Source organism: Pygocentrus nattereri, chromosome 20 (genome assembly GCF_015220715.1).
Source record: "Pygocentrus nattereri isolate fPygNat1 chromosome 20, fPygNat1.pri, whole genome shotgun sequence".
NCBI lineage: Eukaryota > Metazoa > Chordata > Actinopteri > Characiformes > Serrasalmidae > Pygocentrus > Pygocentrus nattereri.
Genome location: NC_051230.1, coordinates 2,934,880 through 2,952,648, shown reverse-complemented (window position 1 = coordinate 2,952,648; position 17,769 = coordinate 2,934,880).

Genomic DNA, 17,769 nt, shown 5'->3' with positions numbered 1-17,769 from the left:
TAAGTGAATTACAATGAAAAGCCAAGCAGGTTCTAGACATTACCTGAGTAGGTCTTTGCTATTATTTTCAAAGAACTAGATAATTATATTTGTGTAACATGATAGTAAGTTCTAAGACAGTAAATTACACTGAGATACTAAACAGGTTTCAGATGTTACATGGTAACATATATAAATAACATATGTTCTAGATATTTGCAGCATAGGTGTGGGTACAATCTACAAAGTACTAGATAAGTATATTGGATAACATGATGGCAAGCCCCAAGGCTTTTAACTGAATTAAACTGCCAAACGGGTTCTAGATATTAACTCAATAGGTGTGGGGTACAGTCTACAAAGTACAACCTAATTTTTTAGGTAACATGATTGTATGTTCTAAGACTGAATTACATCAGAAGGCCAATCAGGCTCTAGATATCAACAAAGTAAGTGTGTGGTAAAATCTAAAGCATTTTGGGCAACATGATAATTACACTGACATGTCAAATGGTTCTATATATTAACCGAGTAAGTGTGTGGTTCAATCTCCAAAGTACTAGATAATTATACTGGGCAACATGATAGTGAGTTTCAAAGCAGTTTATCTGAGTTACATTGAAAGGCCAAAAAGTTCTTGACCTTAGCTGAATAAGTGTGGGGTACAGTCATCCATGTACTAGATAATTATATTGGGTAACATGATGATAGGGTCCCAGTCTGTTCAACTGAATTACAATGAAATGCCAAACAGGTTCTAGATATTAACTAAGTAAATGTTCAGTCTCATTTTCAAAGTACTAGATAATTATTTTGAATAACATGAAAGTATGTTTTAAGAGAGTTTAAACTAAATAACCCTGAAATGCCAGATAGGTTCTAGATATTGGCTGAGTACATGTAGGGCACAATCAACCAAGTTATAGATAAGTATTTTGGTGTAAGATGATAGTATGTTCTAAGGTAGTTTAACTGAATGACTCTGAAAGGCCAAACAGGTTCTAGATATTAACTAAGTAAATGTTCGGTCTCATTTTCAAAGTACTAGATAATTATTTTGAGTAACATGAAAGTATGTTTTAAGAGAGTTTAAACTAAATTACCCTGAAATGCCAGATAGGTTCTAGATATTGGCTGAGTACATGTAGGGCACAATCAACCAAGTTATAGATAATTATTTTGGTGTAAGATGATAGCATGTTCTAAGGTAGTTTAACTGAATGACTCTGAAAGGCCAAACAGGTTCTAGATATTAGCACAGAAAGCATGGGTTATTCACTGTAAAATGCCCAGTGGATGTCTAGAGTCTGTTGGGTATTTTAATGTGATGTAGTTAAACTTAGAAGCTGGTTGATTTCCTGAACTAATCAAACCCATTCAGTGGTGCTGAGGTCTGGACTCTGGGGTGGTCAGTCCATCGCCCAGCTTCTTTGTTCGATGTGTCCGTCTCCTTTTCTCAGTGAGGTTCTTCTTGATCAGCTACACGTCCTTTCAGACCCACAGCGCTGAGTGGTCTTCTCACAGTGGAAGGATGGACAGAAACCCCTGTGGATGTTCTCAGATCTGAAGCAGCTTGATCTTCTCCTCTCTCTCAGAGATCAAAGCTTTCAGTGCTGTTTATCTGATGGGGGCAGTTTTGGGGTCTACCAGGTGTTCCAGGTGGTTGTTAGGAGCCACATTGTCTGTCTCTGTAGCTTTTCATCAGTTTTAATCTTCTCTTTTAGAAACTCCTGATTTTTTTCCCTCCACTTATTTTCCTTCGGCTTTCTCCTTCCTTACGGAGGCTGCTTTAATGTGATGTTTATTAAAGTCAGTCAGTCCCAGTTGACAAACACTCGAGCTTTTCTCAGGAGGTCGACAGTAAAGCTCGTCCTCCGAGGCTCTCAGAAGAGGAGCGAGTCTGAGTTATTCGTTTATTAAAACCACCTGATATCAAACCAGCCAATCAGAAGCGTCCCTCTGCTCCTGGATGATTATTATACACGCGGTGGAAAAATGCATTCGCATAGATAATTAATTTTCTTAATATGTTTAAAGCTCCCCAGATTGTGCACGGCTTTTATTGCAGTTCCAATCTGCTTCCCAAGATTATTCATGATTTTCAGTGTAATTAAGAATCTGTAACAAAAAAGCAGCTACAATGGGGAGAAAATGGCTTTAGAGAACCCGAGAGCTATGAAAGAACACTCATCAGGGAACCACACGGTTCAAACTTCCTTTAGATTACATTTATTTGTTTGTTTGTTCATTTATTTATAGTGTACAAATCCCCTTCCTACCTTTAAAGAGCCCATATCATGGAAATATTTCATGCTTTTTTAAAAATAAACATTTTTAATGTAGTAAGTGAACTTTGTTACACGGACACCTTAAAAAAGGTGGTTCTTCAGGGGTTCTTGGTTCTATATGGAACCGTAAACACTCTTAAATGCTTCTTCGCATGGTGAAATGGTTCTTCAGATTGATGGAGAATGTGTTATATATGGTTCTATATAGCGGCAATAAGAGTTCTCCTATTGTTATAATGTCAAGCTTGTAATAATAGAAGAACCCTTTATGGTGCTATGTAGAACCACTTTGAAAAGGGTCCTATATAGAACCATATGGCACACATTCTCTATCAATCTGAAGAACCATTTCACCATGCGAAGAAGCATGCGAATGGTTCTTTGAGTGTTCATGGTTCTATGTAGAACTATAGGCTTCACTAAAGAACCCTTGAAGAACCATCTTTTTTAGGAGTGTAGAAAACAAACAATAAAGACAGTTTTTTTGTGATGTCATGCAAACTATCATATTTGCATATTCAGCATATAGGCGCTTGGCTCCGCCCATTCATGGTGAAGTTGTAAGGAGTGCTTTTTAAATGAGGCATTACACAGGACAGCCAACAAGAACAGAGCTAATTTGCATATTCCAACCTTAAAGGCACAGAAAACATAAGTCTGTTTGACTGTAGGTGACAAAAAGATGAAATACACAAATGATGTAGAGTATGAGTTTCAAAACATGCAGTTCACTTTGAATTCACTGTTTTTGTGATGTCACAAAAACATATATATACAGTCTGACTGCATTGTGAGTGTAAAGTTTGGTGGAGGGGGGATCATGGTGTGGGGGTGTGTTTCAGGAGTTGGGCTCGGCCCCTTAGTTCCAGTGAAAGGAGCTCTTAAAGCTTCAGCACCAAGAGATTTTGGACAATTTCACGCTCCCAACTTTGTGGGAACAGTTTGGGGACGGCCCCTTCCTGTTCCAACATGACTGCTCACCAGTGCACAAAGCAGGTCCATAAAGACGTGGATGAGCCAGTTTGGTGTGGAAGAACTTGACTGGCCTGCACAGAGTCCTGACCTCAACCCCATAGAACACCTTTGGGATGAATTAGAGCGGAGACTGTGAGCCAGGCCTTCTCGTCCAACATCACTGTCTGACCTCACAAATGTGCTTCTGGAAGAACGGCCAAAAATTCCCATAAACACTCCTAACCCTTGTGGAAAGCCTTCCCAGAAGAGCTGAAGCTGTTATAAGATAAGATAATCCTTTATTAGTCCCACAGCGGGGAAATTCACAGTATTACAGCAGCAGCAGAGTAACAGGAGTAAGGCTTGTGTTGAAAATGTGCTCCACTATCCCACACAGCTGATCTGCGCAGGACTTGAGGAGCCTGGCACTGACGCCGTCCGGCCCTGTAGCCTTCCTCGCCTTGATCTTCCTGAGCTCGTTTCTCACCTGGGCCATTGTCACGGTCAGACTGGAGCAGGGGGGGTGCTGAGTGTTGGAATGTGTGAATGGGGTGTTACGACAACCAGCAGAAGAACCCGTGGGGGGTGGGTGTGAGCTGAAAGTTGTTGGGCTGGGGGTGGTAGTGAGAGAGGGGGTAGAGCAACATGCTGGAAGTGCCAGACAGGAAGGTTTCAGCAGAGATGTCTGTGTAGTGGGAGGGGCGGGTGAGTAATGACACCTGTTGAAAAACAGATTGAGATCGTTTTTCAGATTGTAGCTGCAAGGGGTGGGCCGACATCATATTAAACCCTATGGATTAAGAATGGGATGTAACTGAAGGTAGACTGAGTACTTTTGGCAATATTGTGTGTGTGTGTGTGTGTGTGTGTGTGTGTGTGTGTATATATATATATACTCATGCATGCACACTAGACATGTAACCATACAACTAACTGTATGGTATTGTATTAAATAGTAACTTAGATAGTAAATGTTTCTCATTACAGCAGCTGCTTGCTAAAGTGTTGCTAGGCCATTACTATGTTATCTCAACTGGTTGCTAAGGTATCCCAGGTGATTGCTAAATTGTTGCTAGGCCATTACTATGTTATCTCAACTGGTTGCTAAGGTATCCCAGGTGATTGCTAAAGTGTTGTTAGGCCATTATGATGATATCCCAGCTGGTTGCTAAAATATACTAGGTGATTGTTAAGGTGTTACTAGGCTATTGCTCTGTTATCCCAGCTGGTTGCTAAGGTATCCCAGGTGATTGCTAAAGTGTTACTAGCCCATTGCTGGTTGCTAATGTGTCCATATCATCGCTGTTCAAAGAAAATCAGTGTTTTCATTTTTATTATTTTCATTTTTCCACTTCTTTCCATCTTTTGGGCACAAGAGCTGCCCTTTACATTATGTGACGATTTCATGATGAATAGACCAAAATGAACAAACCAAAACTGCCTGGAATAAAATCCTTTTACTTAAACTTACGTCAGAAATAAAGAATGTTTAGCCCTCTCCTGGAAACGCGGAGATGCTTGTTTTACGGTGGACAGCGATGATACGTAATGTGTATAAGGGCCAGAGTCTGAAATGTCCTTTGTTCCATAATTTGTGGCAGTAATATTCGAGTTTTATCAACCTTCTGCCTTTATGATTGAATGAATGCTGCAAGTACAAGCAGTCTCTGCAAAACAGTCTCTAGAATCCTACAGTTTGGGGGTTCTAGCTTGATCACTGTATCCCGTAACAGTTACAAATGCTTAGAACAACACACAGAACAAAACCTTTTATCTCCATTTTTGGCATTTTTCAGTTTTTGACATATTTTTAAAATGTCTGTGACCCTTCACATTGTGTGTAAATTTCAGGATGAATGAACTGAGAGAAACGGCCCAAAGTGACTTGGAAAGACATCTGGTTCCATTGACTTCCATTAAAAGTAAAGCAGGTTTTTTCCTTCTCCTGTATATGAGGTTTCGTTCCAACAACAGTGAAATATACTATAAATAAATGAATGACCTCTTCATAATAAGTGTGATTTGATATATATATATATATATATGTCTGTATGTCATCAGCCTGGTCATAACAGATTAAATGTGCTGTATATGAAGCTCTCATAAAACATTCTTCAATTTCCTTCATTCTCTCTTCATCCCGGCGTTGGCAATGCACACTGAAGAAGAACCTGTGTGAGATTCAGCTATGAAAAAATGAAATATAAAATCAATAAAAGCCCATTACAGCAAAAGCTGTTCCCTCACAATGACATCATCTGTCTTGTTATGCCTAGCCGATTAGCTAATTGCTCTTTAGTCACCTAATTACGTTGTTCATCAATCAAACTTAACACTAATTAGTTGCGTGAAGTAGATCTTCAGCTGGGAGAGATATAGAAGCTTTGGGAATACACAACGACACATACTGTACACCAGCCCTGTTTCCCGCTAATTAATTAACACTCCTTTCATTAATTATCTCATCCTCTTTAAACCAACAAAGACATGCAAATTATGCAACATGTTCAAAACGGCAAGAAAAGAATTCATTACAAAATGTCAGGGATTAACAATGCAGTGAGGATTAATTCACGCACCAAGAAGGATTGCGTAACTCCTGATGAGCGCTGGATACTGTCATGTGACAAGTTTGAAGCGTTTAAAGTGACGGGGGCTTACACCGGTCAGGCATCACATTCTGACCACCTCCTCGTTTCTACACTCACTTCATCAGCTCCACTTACTGTATAGCTGCACTCTGTAGTTCTACAGTTACAGACTGTAGTCCATCTGTTTCTCTGATACTCTGTTACCCTGTTCTTCAGTGGTCAGGACCCCCATGGACCCTCACAGAGCAGGTACTGTTTGGGTGGTGGGTCATTCTCAGCACTGCAGTAACACTGACGTGGTGGTGGTGGTGTGTTAGTGTGTGTTGTGCTGGTCTGAGTGGATCAGACACAGCAGTGCTGCTGGAGTTTTAAAACACCTCAGTGTCGCTGCTGGACTGAGAACAGTCCACCAACCAGAAACAACAAGCCAAAAGCGTCCTGTGGGCAGCGTCCTGTGGGCAGCGTCCTGTGGGCAGCGTCCTGTGGGCAGCGTCCTGTGACCACTGATGAAGGACTAGAGGATGACCAACACAAACTGCACAGCACCAGATGGGCTGTCGTCTCTGACTTTACATCTAGGTGGACTGACGAGGCAGGAGTGTCTAATAGAGTGGACAGTGAGTGGACAGAGCTCATTTACATACACATTATGTATGTAAATCATCAGTGGTCACAGGATGCTGTTGGTGGACTGTTCTCAGACTGAGGTGTTTAAAAATTCCAGCAGCTCTGCTGTGTCTGATCCACTCAGACCAGCGCAACACACACTAACACACTACCACCACATCAGTGTTACTACAGTGCTGAGAATGACCCACCACCCAAATAGCACCTGCTCTGTGAGGGTCCATGGGGGTCCTGAGCACTGAAGAACAGGGTAACAGAGTATCAGAGAAACAGATGGACTACAGTCTGTAACTGTAGAACTACAGAGTGCAGCTATACAGTAAGTGGAGCTGATAAAGTGGACAGTGAGCGCAGAAACGAGGAGGTGGTCAGAATTTGTTTTTTACACTATTACAGTCTCTTTATGTATATCAGACAGAGAGAAACCCTCAGGGCCTTCTGGGTCTTCAGGGAAGGTCTAGTGGTTTCTGGGGACTAAAAAATGGTCTGTAATTTTTATTTAATTTTTATTTAATAAATTCATGCTTGTATAAAAATTCAGGTATTGCAGTACTACTCATGTTCAATAGTAAAGTTTTGTATGGAAAACTGAAAATCAGTGAAAATTGGCCAATCAGGAATCGTTTGCTGTGGTATCTAGGTGGATATAGCTAAGTTAGCACTCCTACTGGTTAGGACTTCAGGAGCTGAAGAGAAGTCCTAACATGCTGGATTAACTGATTGTGAAGTGAAACAAGAATCAACCAATCATGTATTGATTTCCAATGAGTGGGATCAATTTCATGAGGAAAAAAAAAACATCGCTCTAGACCTTCTGGAAGTTCTAGATATGTCACTGAATATGATCGGCGGCCTAATCAATGGGTTGTGAGTAACGAAAGCTTTAATACCAGAACTCATTAGTGAAAACTGCCGCAAGGTAAAACACATAAATAAGGCATTTGGATCATAAAAATGTTTGTTTAAAGATTTAGAAATGTAGGTATTATGATAATTATGATATATAAACCGAGTCTGTTCTACAGTTTCTCGTTAGACTGAATGAATAACCGGCTCTAAATGTAGGTATTGTGATATAAACCGAGTCCGTTCTACAGTTTCTCATTAGACTGAATGAATAACCGGCTCTAAATGTAGGTATTGTGATATAAACCGAGTCTGTTCTACAGTTTCTCATTAGACTGAATGAATAACCGACTCTAAATGTAGGTATTGTGATATAAACCGAGTCCGTTCTACAGTTTCTCATTAGACTGAATGAATAACCGACTCTAAATGTAGGTATTGTGATATAAACCGAGTCCGTTCTACAGTTTCTCGTTAGGCTGAATGAATAACCGGCTCTAAATGTAGGTATTGTGATATAAACCGAGTCCGTTCTACAGTTTCTCATTAGGCTGAATGAATAACCGACTCTAAATGTAGGTATTGTGATATAAACCGAGTCCGTTATACAGTTTCTCATTAGACTGAATGAATAACCGGCTCTAAATGTAGGTATTGTGATATAAACCGAGTCCGTTCTACAGTTTCTCATTAGACTGAATGAATAACCGCCTCTAAATGTAGGTATTGTGATATAAACCGAGTCCGTTCTACAGTTTCTCATTAGACTGAATGAATAACCGCCTCTAAATGTAGGTATTGTGATATAAACCGAGTCCGTTCTACAGTTTCTCATTAGGCTGAATGAATAACCGCCTCTAAATGTAGGTATTGTGATATAAACCGAGTCCGTTCTACAGTTTCTCATTAGGCTGAATGAATAACCGGCTCTAAATGTAGGTATTGTGATATAAACCGAGTCCGTTCTACAGTTTCTCATTAGACTGAATGAATAACCGGCTCTAAATGTAGGTATTGTGATATAAACCGAGTCCGTTCTACAGTTTCTCATTAGACTGAATGAATAACCGGCTCTAAATGTAGGTATTGTGATATAAACCGAGTCTGTTCTACAGTTTCTCGTTAGGCTGAATGAATAACCGACTCTAAATGTAGGTATTGTGATATAAACCGAGTCCGTTCTACAGTTTCTCGTTAGGCTGAATGAATAACCGACTCTAAATGTAGGTATTGTGATATAAACCGAGTCCGTTCTACAGTTTCTCATTAGACTGAATGAATAACCGGCTCTAAATGTAGGTATTGTGATATAAACCGAGTCCGTTCTACAGTTTCTCATTAGGCTGAATGAATAACCGACTCTAAATGTAGGTATTGTGATATAAACCGAGTCCGTTCTACAGTTTCTCATTAGACTGAATGAATAACCGACTCTAAATGTAGGTATTGTGATATAAACCGAGTCCGTTCTACAGTTTCTCATTAGACTGAATGAATAACCGGCTCTAAATGTAGGTATTGTGATATAAACCGAGTCCGTTCTACAGTTTCTCATTAGACTGAATGAATAACCGGCTCTAAATGTAGGTATTGTGATATAAACCGAGTCCGTTCTACAGTTTCTCATTAGACTGAATGAATAACCGGCTCTAAATGTAGGTATTGTGATATAAACCGAGTCCGTTCTACAGTTTCTCATTAGACTGAATGAATAACCGACTCTAAATGTAGGTATTGTGATATAAACCGAGTCCGTTCTACAGTTTCTCATTAGACTGAATGAATAACCGGCTCTAAATGTAGGTATTGTGATATAAACCGAGTCCGTTCTACAGTTTCTCATTAGACTGAATGAATAACCGACTCTAAATGTCGGTATTGTGATATAAACCGAGTCCGTTCTACAGTTTCTCATTAGACTGAATGAATAACCGCCTCTAAATGTAGGTATTGTGATATAAACCGAGTCCGTTCTACAGTTTCTCATTAGACTGAATGAATAACCGCCTCTAAATGTAGGTATTGTGATATAAACCGAGTCCGTTCTACAGTTTCTCATTAGACTGAATGAATAACCGCCTCTAAATGTAGGTATTGTGATATAAACCGAGTCCGTTCTACAGTTTCTCATTAGACTGAATGAATAACCGCCTCTAAATGTAGGTATTGTGATATAAACCGAGTCCGTTCTACAGTTTCTCATTAGACTGAATGAATAACCGCCTCTAAATGTAGGTATTGTGATATAAACCGAGTCCGTTCTACAGTTTCTCATTAGACTGAATGAATAACCGCCTCTAAATGTAGGTATTGTGATATAAACCGAGTCCGTTCTACAGTTTCTCATTGGACTGAATGAATAACCGCCTCTAAATGTAGGTATTGTGATATAAACCGAGTCCGTTCTACAGTTTCTCATTAGACTGAATGAATAACCGCCTCTAAATGTAGGTATTGTGATATAAACCGAGTACGTTCTACAGTTTCTCATTAGGCTGAATGAATAACCGGCTCTAAATGTAGGTATTGTGATATAAACCGAGTCCGTTCTACAGTTTCTCATTAGGCTGAATGAATAACCGACTCTAAATGTAGGTATTGTGATATAAACCGAGTCCGTTCTACAGTTTCTCATTAGACTGAATGAATAACCGGCTCTAAATGTAGGTATTGTGATATAAACTGAGTCCGTTCTACAGTTTCTCATTAGACTGAATGAATAACCGGCTCTAAATGTAGGTATTGTGATATAAACCGAGTCCGTTCTACAGTTTCTCATTAGACTGAATGAATAACCGACTCTAAATGTCGGTATTGTGATATAAACCGAGTCCGTTCTACAGTTTCTCATTAGACTGAATGAATAACCGCCTCTAAATGTAGGTATTGTGATATAAACCGAGTCCGTTCTACAGTTTCTCATTAGACTGAATGAATAACCGCCTCTAAATGTAGGTATTGTGATATAAACCGAGTCCGTTCTACAGTTTCTCATTAGACTGAATGAATAACCGGCTCTAAATGTAGGTATTGTGATATAAACCGAGTCCGTTCTACAGTTTCTCATTAGACTGAATGAATAACTGCCTCTAAATGTAGGTATTGTGATATAAACCGAGTCCGTTCTACAGTTTCTCATTAGACTGAATGAATAACCGACTCTAAATGTAGGTATTGTGATATAAACCGAGTCTGTTCTACAGTTTCTCATTAGACTGAATGAATAACCGCCTCTAAATGTAGGTATTGTGATATAAACCGAGTCCGTTCTACAGTTTCTCATTGGACTGAATGAATAACCGCCTCTAAATGTAGGTATTGTGATATAAACCGAGTCCGTTCTACAGTTTCTCATTAGACTGAATGAATAACCGCCTCTAAATGTAGGTATTGTGATATAAACCGAGTCCGTTCTACAGTTTCTCATTAGACTGAATGAATAACCGCCTCTAAATGTAGGTATTGTGATATAAACCGAGTCTGTTCTACAGTTTCTCATTAGGCTGAATGAATAACCGGCTCTAAATGTAGGTATTGTGACATAAACCGAGTTTGTTCTACAGTTTCTCATTAGACTGAATGAATAACCGGCTCTAAATGTAGGTATTGTGATATAAACCGAGTCCGTTCTACAGTTTCTCATTAGACTGAATGAATAACCGGCTCTAAATGTAGGTATTGTGATATAAACCGAGTCCGTTCTACAGTTTCTCATTAGACTGAATGAATAACCGACTCTAAATGTAGGTATTGTGATATAAACCGAGTCTGTTCTACAGTTTCTCATTAGACTGAATGAATAACCGACTCTAAATGTAGGTATTGTGATATAAACCGAGTCTGTTCTACAGTTTCTCATTAGGCTGAATGAATAACCGACTCTAAATGTAGGTATTGTGATATAAACCGAGTCCGTTCTACAGTTTCTCATTAGACTGAATGAATAACCGGCTCTAAATGTAGGTATTGTGATATAAACCGAGTCCGTTCTACAGTTTCTCATTAGGCTGAATGAATAACCGACTCTAAATGTAGGTATTGTGATATAAACCGAGTCCGTTCTACAGTTTCTCATCAGACTGAATGAATAACCGACTCTAAATGTAGGTATTGTGATATAAACCGAGTCCGTTCTACAGTTTCTCATCAGGCTGAATGAATAACCGGCTCTAAATGTAGGTATTGTGATATAAACCGAGTCCGTTCTACAGTTTCTCATTAGACTGAATGAATAACCGGCTCTAAATGTAGGTATTGTGATATAAACCGAGTCCGTTCTACAGTTTCTCATTAGGCTGAATGAATAACCGACTCTAAATGTAGGTATTGTGATATAAACCGAGTCTGTTCTACAGTTTCTCATTAGACTGAATGAATAACCGACTCTAAATGTAGGTATTGTGATATAAACTGAGGCTGTTCTACAGTTTCTCATTAGACTGAATGAATAACCGACTCTAAATGTAGGTATTGTGATATAAACCGAGTCCGTTCTACAGTTTCTCATCAGGCTGAATGAATAACCGGCTCTAAATGTAGGTATTGTGATATAAACCGAGTCCGTTCTACAGTTTCTCATCAGGCTGAATGATTGACTGGCTCTAGTTTTGTGATAAAACATTGACTCTACTCTTTAGTATTCTCTGAAAGTGTGGAAGAGCAGCAGATAGCTTCATATGGGAGCATTTAAGGAGAGCGCTGTATGGAACAGATTTGTGCAGAAATAAAATATCACCCTCAACCTACTAGATGATAGAAACGGTTCTATATTTTATAATAATTGGTATAAATCTAGATAAAAATCAATACATCTTTCGATCTCTTTGACCAAGGCAGTACTGAGCTGCCTTCTGAGATGTTTTACTGGACAGGCATAAAGCACTCTGATCGTTTAGTGCGAGACTTTAGACTCTTGCAGCTGCTCCAGCCTGGGAGAGTGAGCATATATGAAGAAAGGTGTTCTGTTTCTTTAGGATGTTCCACACTATTAGCGCTTAACGTTCCCTTTAACAGCCTGCAAGAGAGCTCTTATAAAGTCCCGCCTCATCACTCACCCAAATCCTCATGCATGACAACAACGTTCACTCTGTGTGTTAGCATTTCTGTTTGTTTTGATACACTTATGGGGCAAAAATGTCCTGATTTTGTAGAAACTCCAGAGAAAAACAGTGTAACGTTCTCAAATTTGGTTATTCAAGGGTTCTTTAGTACTGACATTGGCTCTATAAAGGATCATGAACACTCAAAGAACCATTTGCATGCTTAAGTGGTTCCTTCCATGGTGAAATGGATCATCAGATTGATGGGGACTGTGTTGTATATGGTTCTATATAGCACAAAAAGGGTTCTGCTGTTGTCATGGCATCAAGCTTGTAACAATAGAAGAGCCCTTTGTGGTGCTGTATAGAACCATTTTGAAAAAGTAGAACCAACCCGCATCGCCTCCAGGCTTTTATTCTACTGTTCTGATTGTAAACATTAAACTTGAACATTGTTAAGAATGAAGGTTCTGTTCAGGTACGTTTCTCGTTCATCAAGGGTCAAACAGTGTAAATGTTCCCTCAAAGGTTCTACAGAGGTTCTAAGGTCTGATTGTGGAGCTTAAATCAGTTCCTCCAGGTGAAAAGTTGGTATTTGTTCCTTTTCATAACCGAATGTTTTAAAACAGAGCAGTAGAGTAAAAGCCTGGAGGCGAGGCGGGGTGTGTGGAGTCAGTCCAGCTTAGAACAGATCATCTCAGTGGATTATGGTTCAGTTATGTTCCCTGACTAACGGCACTGAGAGGGACCCATGAGGGTTCCACTGCAGAGACTGTAGGTTATGAAAAGTGTAGGTTATGAAAAGGTACAAATACGTACCTTTCACCTGGAATAACTTATTTAAGGTTCACAACTGGACAAAAATGTACCTGCATAGAACCTTTATTTCTAACAGCATCTTCTATGTAGAACCATATACCATCATACATTTTTAACAGTGCATTTTGTCTAGATAATGCTTGATTATGTTAAATCAAAGGTGTTGGTGATGGAATCTATTAAATCCATGTGATGTCTGGAGGTGTCCAGGAAAAATCTGGAACCTAATTCGGAACATATCAGCTACCTCCTTGAAAACAGGACATTCTTGTTGCTTTTCTCAGTATTTCTGTCTATTTTCATTTATTATTGTGATATATGGTGGTTTTACAAGCACGAGCACTTTCTGCCAAGACCCTTTTTGTATATGTCTGTGTACAGTGCTGTATATTGGTACAGCACAGTATCTAATAAACATGGACCACATTATTATTATTACATGCAGATATGTATATAAATCTAATACATATGCAACAAATGTTTTACCCACACATCCTGACGCTGATTGAGAAGGTAGGGCTTGTCTGGAGGTTGGGGCATGAGTGGCACTACACTCTAAACTGGAGCTATAAATGCGCAGAGGCAGGATGTCCTTGACTGAAGCCTCTGGGCGAATTTTTTATCTTCCTCTCAAGCCGTTTGTTAACGTCCAAACTCCATCTCGCTGACCGCCTCACAGGATGCGGGACAGATTCACTAGCAGCCACGGTGTGAATTATGAAAAGCGTAAGGCGATGGATGGTGATTCACGGTGTGTGGTGAGGGGCTGAGTGTATCTGTGCCAGCTATGAGTCAGGAAATTCACACGCGACCCAATACGGCTGCACCAAGAGCATCAGTCAGCGGCAGAGGGACTGAATCAGCTCTCAAGTGCAATAACTGATCGCTATACTTTTTAATATACATGCTCGTTTTTAAATTTACTTGACATTGTGCCTACCTTTGAAAATCTTATGCCCTGTTATGGGATCAGCAATATCTATCTTAGGTTTCTAAATGGACAGGAATCCATATAATTTTTTTGTCGAGGCTCAAGGCAGGTGAATGTGCAGTCAGTTTATTAGGACATCTCAGATTACTGTAGTTCAATGCCAGGGTCAATGCAGGATCAACACTGGCACATCAGTAATCAAAATCAGGTAATTAGGCAACATAGGACCAAAAACAGGGATTGTTCTAAAAAATATAAAGGAACCGTTGACTGAGAAACAAGAAACAATGCATGAATTCAGAGGTTGTAGAGGGGCACTAGGACCCTAAAGTGGCACCGGAGATGGCCTCAATTAATGATGGGATTAGATTCATCAACAGGGAGATCTTCTCAATGGGGCAGAAACTGAGACCACTCGAGATCGTTCAAGGGACTGGAACCGGACTGCTTGAGGAACAGTACCTGGTACCACTCTGGGGACTGATGCAAAGAAAGGGACAATAACTAGAAATGCTCATGGGACGGTAAATGGCGATGCTTGAGAGATTATAATTGCACAGGAATCAGAACCATTTAGGGAACTACAACCAGAACCACTCAAGCCACAGGAATTGGAACTGTTCAAGGAGCTACAATCACAGCCACTCGAGCAACACTAACTGGAACCACTAGAGGTACAATAACGGAGTTAATGGATAATGGATGCTTGAGGGACCCTAACTAGAGCTGCTTGAGGAATAGGAACTGGGTCCACTAAAGGAACTTTAACCAGGGCTACTTGAGGGAGAGTAATTGAAACCACTTGAAGAACTATAACTGGAGCCATTCGAGCAATGGGACTGGAATGGCTTGAAGGACAATAACTGGAGATGCTTGACAGATAGCAACCAGAATTGCTAAAAGTATAGGAGCCATTCACGGGATGCTCACTAAAAATACATGAGGGACCATATCTGGAGCCACATTAAAGAAAGGAACTAGAACAGTTTGAGGGACAATAACTGGAAACATTGAAGGGGTAGTAACCAGAGATACTTGAGAGACCATTGCCAGTGACATTTGAGGGACAGGAGTTGGAGCTTCTAATGAAACCGGAGCGACTTGCTGGACAGAAACTGGAGGTACTTTAGAGATAGGAATCAGAACAGCTTGACAGACAATAACTGGAGGTACTTGAGTGATAGGAATCGGAACAGCTCGAGAGACAATAACTGGAGGTACTTGAGCGATAGGAATCGGAACAGCTCAAGAGACAATAACTGGAGGTACTTGAGAGATGGGAATCGGAACAGCTCAAGAGACAATAACTGGAGGTACTTGAGAGATGGGAATCGGAACAGCTCGAGAGACAATAACTGGAGGTACTTGAGAGATGGGAATCGGAACAGCTTGAGAGACAATAACTGGAGGTACTTGAGAGATGGGAATCAGAACAGCCTGAGGGACAATAACTGGATATGCTCAAGGAATAGTAAAAAGAAACTATAACTGGAGCTACTTGAGGCACAGTTTCTAAAACCATTTGAGAGACAATAGCTTGAACCACTCAAGATACAGGAATCAGAACCGCTTTAGGGCCAAGAACCAGAGACACTCGAGAGTGAGGAACCGGAACCACTTGAGAGAGACAGTAACCTGAACCATGTGAGGGATGGTAACTAGAGCCATTTAAGGGACAGTAACCAAAACTACCTGAGGGATAGTAATAAGAGCCACTTAAGGGACGAAAATCAGAGCCATATGAGGGATGGCAACTGGAACCGCTTACAGGACTGGACTAGAACCACATGAAGTACAATAACTGGAACATATTGAAAGACCAGCCACCCCAGAGGACAAAGTCAGAGCTTCTACAGAGATGGTAATCAGAACCGCTCAAGAAACAGTTATCAGAACTGCCCAAGGGATACTTAACAGTATCACTTGTAGGACCAAAACTGAATTAGGAGCTGGGCTAAAAAGGGGCTGGGATGGGGCCAGAGCAGAGTCATGGGAGGAGCTGGGAAAAGAAGGGAATCCTTATAGTATCTAGCATGTTTATTTGCATCACCTCATACAGTGTGCTAAGCAGTACATTTGTAAAACTGCTGATATTGTTCACTTTGCAGCAGGATTTGGACACAAACCTTGGCTGTTTCAGTGATGCCAGTGTATAGTTTTGCTAGGAAATGAAGGTTTTACAAACTGCAGTGGTACAATATGTCTTCAGTTTTGCTAGAACTGAACAGCGGCAGTTGGTTCCCCTGGTGCGAACCGTTCTCTCCTGGTGTGCCTTTGTCGTCCTGTGTGTTTAAAACTCAGTGTGATCATAGTGGATGTGTGGAACACACAGTGTGTCTCCCTCTGAATTGCTGCATTTCAGGAGAACAAAAACATGCTTTCCTTCAACTGGTCACACATCACCGTCCCAAACCTCAGCCCTTCAGGTCTGTCCTGAATTATTTAGACACATAACATTTTTAACATTATTACTTTTACACTACCTTAATATTTAATTCTTAAAAGCTGCAGTTATCGCTGGTAATAACAAAGGATTGCTATGATGATATATCTATATCTATACATACATATACTTAAACATATGCATCGATCAGGCATAACATTATGACCACCTCCTTGTTTCTATACTCATTGACCCTTTCATCAGCTCCACTTACTTTCTATGGTGTGTTAGTGTGTGTTGTGCTGGTCTGAGTGGATCAGACACAGCAGTGCTGCTGGAGTTTTTAAACACCTCAGTGTCTCTACTGGACTGAGAATAGTCCACCAACCAAAAACATCCAGCCCACAGCGTCCTGTGACCACTGATGAAGGACTAGAGGATGACCAGCACGAACTGTGCAGCAGCAGATGAGCTGTCGTCTCTGACCTTACATCTACAAGGTGGACCAACAAGGTAGGAGTGTTTAATAGAGCGGACAGTGAGTGGACACAGTGTTTAAAAACTCCAGCAGCACTGCTGGGTCTGATCCACTCAGACCAGCGCAGCACACACTAACACACCCACCACCACGTCAGTGTTACTGCAGTGCTGAGAATGACCCACCACCCAAACAGTACCTGCTCTGTGAGGGTCCATGGGGGTCCTGACCACTGAAGAACAGGGTAACAGAGTATCAGAGAAACAGATGGACTACAGTCTGTAACTGTAGAACTACAGAGTGCAGCTATACAGTAAGTGGAGCTGATAAAGTGGACAATGAGGGTAGAAACAATGAGGTGGTCATAATGTTGTGCCTGACCGGTTTACTTCTCACTCTTTTCCCAGATGAAGATCTGGTGATACAGAATATAAACATAATTTATATTGTTACTATATAAATAATTGTGTAACTGCATTTAAACAGTATCTCACTATGTTCAGGACAGTTGTATTCCTGTGGGACATCTCATCACGAGAATATCTGAGGACAACCAAGAAAAATGTTGGGCTAAACATGGGCAGGAATGCAGACTTACACATCAGGTTCTCCAGGTGAAAAGTTGGTATTTGTTCCTTTTCATAACCGAATGTTTTAAAACAGAGCAGTAGAGTAAAAGCCCTGGAGGCGAGGCGAGGCGGGGTGTGTGGAGTCAGTACAGCTTAGAACAGATCATTTCAGTGGATTATGGTTCAGTTATGTTCCCTGACTAAAGGGACTGAGATGGATCCTTAAGGGTTCCATCCCAGCAACAAGTAGGGTACTACCCCACTG